Raw genomic sequence first — 4,802 nt, forward strand, 5'->3', positions numbered from 1 at the left:
TAAATGCAACAAAGAAAAGGGCCCTAAGCTTCTCTACTTATTAGATATATTACTTTTGGCAATTGATTTAACTTTTGCCAAGCCCCAGTTTTCTAATCTGTGAAATGATAGTGATAAGTTCTGCATATAGGGTTGTTATGAAAATTAAATGAGATAACGTGTAAATCAATTAACACAGTGTCTCACACCTAGAATGCATTCAAGAAATAATAGCTACTATTAGATTAGTCATAGTTATAGAATATCATCAAGGGCCTACATTTGTATAAAACACTGTCTTTACACACAATATCCACTTGAAACCCCTTTAAACTTAGTTGGGGGAATACATACCACTGACTTTTGGACCCATAATTTGATGATTTACAGATAATTCTTTTGGGAATTAAATCTGTGTGAAAGTGAAATGACTGGAGAACAAATGAGGGTCAGAGATAGAGATCAATCCTATACCAGAAATTTTTTTCCTGCTTCAATAAGGGCTAGAAGGTAGTGCCCTATGTAGGTCTAGGATTTCTTTCTTCCTTCCTTTCTTTCTTTCTCTTTCTTTCTTTCTTTCTTTCTTTTCCTTCCTTCCTTCCTTTCTTTCTTTCTTTCCCTCCCTCCCTCCCTCCTTCCCTCCCTTTCTTTCTTTTTCTTTCTTTCTTTCTTTCCCTTCCTTCCTTTCTTTCTTTCTTTTTTTTTTTTTGTGTGTGTGTGCGAGTCTGAGTCTCACTCTGTCACCCAGGCTGGAGTGCAGTGGCTCGATCTCAGCTCACTGCAACCTCCGCCTCCCAGGTTCAAGTGATTCCCCTGCCTCAGCCCCCCAAGTAGCTGTGATTACAGGCACGCACCACCACGCCTGGCTAATTTTTGTAGTTTTAGTAGAGATGGGGTTTCACCACGTTGGTCAGGCTAGTCTCGAACTCCTGACCTTAGGTGATCCACCTGCCTGGGCCTCCCAAAGTGCTGGGATTATGGGCGTGGGTGTGAGCCACCGCACCCAGCCTAGGATTTCTGATAGAATGGAAGCCTTAAGTTCTAGCTCCATTAGAATAACCAACTTATCACTCCCTGTTCTCCAAAATGTATTGAGAACCTTACCCATCCCAGATGATGAGAGTTTACAATCTGTGACTTCTGTGCTTAGTTGATAGTATTTCTTTATGTTGCCCAAAGTAACAGATTCAACAAAAATGTACTGAGATCCCCATATATCAGGTACTGAGCCAAATGATCTCACATACCTGAGTTCATTAAATCATTTATTTCTCATACCAACCCTGCGAGAACAGTTATTATCCCCATATTATGAATGAGAAAACTGAGCCCCCACTATGTTAAATATTTTGTCTAGTTGCAAGGCAGGATGCAAGGCTAAGCTTTGACTTTCTTTGGGATGTACCTTAACGAGGTAATCAATTGGTCTTGACCATTTTTACACTGGGAAATTGGTTTTGCTGCACAGCTTGGGAATGCAGGGTATACAGAAGAAAGACATAAAGCTAAATCTAGGCCAGAAAAATAAGACGTCCCCCATGGTAGATAGTGCCACTGATTTAGTTAGTTTTTCTGTCTATCATGACTGACCCAGTCTTTGCCTAGTAGGTTATATTTTGTATGTGTGTGTGTATGTATGTCTTTGTGTGTGTATGTGTGTGTGTGTGTATATATATATATACTAGGTAGCAAGCAGACATCATATCTTTCTGCTTTGTACTGTACTACTGCTGCTAGCAAATAACCAGCAAAATGTAGAAAATGAAAAACCAATTTTCTGTAGACAACTTGGAGAAACGAGTGCCTGCCCCTGACTTAGTGGGGCAGAGAATGACGATTTTTAAAGTTTGCCTTTTCTGAAGGCCAGCTGCTTCTAGCCCAGTGCTGCCTCAGCAGCAAGGGGCAAGCTGAGTCATTGCGCATGTGGCGCTTCCAGCTCTACCTGTGGAGCTGGCCTGGGCTCAGATAATCCCCTGTGACTGGCCATTGGAGTGGTGGAGCTCCTGAGGCTGGTTCACAGCACCCAGAGGTCTCTTACAGTCAACAGATTGCATACTGTTGACAGACTGCAATCTGTCTGTGTTCCCCACACCAACTCCATTTCCAAGATGGGAATTTTATTCAGGAACTTATTTCTTGAGTTCCCAACATGTTGACTTTGCATCCATTTCTGCTCACCAAGGCAGAAATATAGCAGTGGTGTGTGACAAAGATGCAAATGGAGGGCAGCCCAAACACTAGAAAAGAGATTTTCAGCCCATTCTTGGGGCTGAGAAGTGAGGTTTTGATTTATGGTGGAAGACAGTTCTAAAAAGCAGCTGGCAGCATGGGCTTCAATTTGTGCCCCTTCTGAGTTCAAAGAGAAGGAAGGAAAAGGAGCCACATAAAATGTACACATTCAATTCATCTTAGAATGATAGCTCCCACCTTATTACACTGTACAACTATTTAATAATCTGGGTTACACACATCCAGAGGTGAAATGAAGAAATTTTCACTTACAAATGTGGATTTCCAAACATGCTAAGTTAACCTCCAGAGAGAAGTGCCTGTAATCTCTGTTCCTGGTGTCACTTTAAAGCTTTTGCTTCATGACTGTAGCTGTTGTTTAAAATGTTTTTGCAGCAAACGTGATTTAACAGAAGTTTACAAAGCAACACTGTAGCTAATGCATAATTTTAAAAGTTGACTAACATTTATCTATTGTTAAAGCAACACTAATAATGGAATAAAAGGAAAGCAAATAGGTCAATGTGGCACCATAGGCTTATTTTAGATAAATTAGTTCCATCATCTTATGCAGTTGTAAGTAATACCAGGATTAAAATATCAAGCAAGCCACGTAAACAGTGGCAAATGTGTGTGTGTGTTTTCCATTTGTTTGGTAAGCAGCCATTTTACTCTTGCACTGTAACAAACTGAAGGGAAATATAAGATAATGCTTTTTCCCCCCATATTGCTATTCAACTACCTCTATATGCTTGATTTCTTTTTAGGATTCCCATCCTCCAAATCTGTACAAAAATGTTTCAGCTCATCTGTGTTGTAATAACAATGTGATACAGACAGTTTGTGTGAAAGTTGTTTGTTCATTAAAAAATGTTTCCTATTGCCTCACTTTGTGTCCAACAAAACTGTATTCCTACCTTAGGAAAAGAATTATCCAACTAGCTTCAGTATCACTTCGAAGGGTGGAAGCTGAATAGAAAGGAATGCTTCAGGAACATCTATTTCGTTCTTGTTCCTATTGGTTGTAATAGCTTTGATCAGAAGATCTTTTAAGGAAATATACTTGCATTCAGACAGCAAACTCCCATGTATGTGACAGCGAGGCAGGTGTGAACTGATTAATGTGACTGATGTGTTCTGAAAAACTGGCCATAAAGTGTTTCAAAATGCACCAGAAAAGCTTGTTACATAAAGAATTATGTTGAAGCATTTTGTCAATATCTGCCCCTACTTTACATGTAAATCCAAGCATTCACATATTGGGTTTGCTTAAAGCAGAACACACTGCCTACTATTTTCTTTGGCATCATAAAATGTTCAAGAAAACAAATAATACGTTTTTATTTTAAACAAGCAGTTTATTAATAATAGGCTAAAAGCTAAGGCCCAAAACATTAACCTTTTAACAGGAAAATTGGTAACATTTGTGACAATAAGTGATACTGACCAAGCTGACCCCAGCAGAAGAGCTTCAGCAACATCCCATCTTCTCTACAGTACTGATTTTAGTCTTATGCCATTGATAACTTTTAAATGAGTTCTTACCGTTGAGGGAAGAAGGACACAAGAATGGCACAATTAAAAATGAAATGATAGAAAATTCCACTTGAGCTTGATCTTATTCTGTGTAACAGGACCTTGGGGGATATTGAAAAAAATCAGAACTCTTGCCCATCTAGGCCCCAGAGGAAAGACCTGGCTGTTAGACTTCGTCCTTCTGTGCCCAGTCTGCCACTCGCTGGTTCTTAAGAGATAGAGTACACTTAAAGGCACAAGCCAGTCCTTCCAAGACAGTCCTGCCCAGAATCCCTGCATAATTTTTCTCTGGAGAACTGAATTGAGCTATCTTAAAAGAAGGTTCTGTTTGCAGTTGTACGTTGTACCCCAGGCCTTTGTTAGAACCAAAGCCAACACTTACTGCATCCTCTCTTCTGGGATCCACTCTGGCTCTTTTTTTTTTTTTTTTTTGAGACGGAGTCTCACTCTGTCGCCCAGGCTGAAGTACAGTGACGCGATCGGCTCACTGCAAGCTCCGCCTCCCAGGTTCACGCCATTCTCCTGCCTCGGCCTCCCGAGTAGCTGGGGCTACAGGCGCCCGCCACCACGCCCGGCTAATTTTTTTGTATTTTTAGTAGAGACGGGGTTTCACCATGTTAGCCAGGATGGTCTCCATCTCCTGACCTCGTGATCCACCCACCTCGGCCTCCCAAAGTGCTGGGATTACAGGTGTGAGCCACCACGCCTGGTCCACTCTGGCTCTTTTGAGTTCTCCAGGGCCAAAGATGCCTCCGTAGAAGATAACGCCAGTTGAAAAACGAGATATGAACGAAAGGAGGGAAAAATGCCCTAGACTCCCAGAAGCCTAAACTTTTCCTTGTTCTCTTATGTTTTATGATTTCTTCATTCCCAGGAGGGCCTGAGGTGGGATGGGAAGAGGCTGGTGTCAGTACTCCCCATATTGACTTCTTCAGGTAATGTAGATTTCCTAGTCAGACTTGTCTGTGGTCAGCTCAATGCAGAGGTATGTTCTGGTCAAGGTAGAGAAGTGTAAGTTCTGAGGAGCCCTGCCTCTGTATCTCTGAGGCCCCTTCTCC

This window comes from Pongo abelii, chromosome X (assembly GCF_028885655.2).
Source record: "Pongo abelii isolate AG06213 chromosome X, NHGRI_mPonAbe1-v2.0_pri, whole genome shotgun sequence".
Taxonomy (NCBI): domain Eukaryota; kingdom Metazoa; phylum Chordata; class Mammalia; order Primates; family Hominidae; genus Pongo; species Pongo abelii.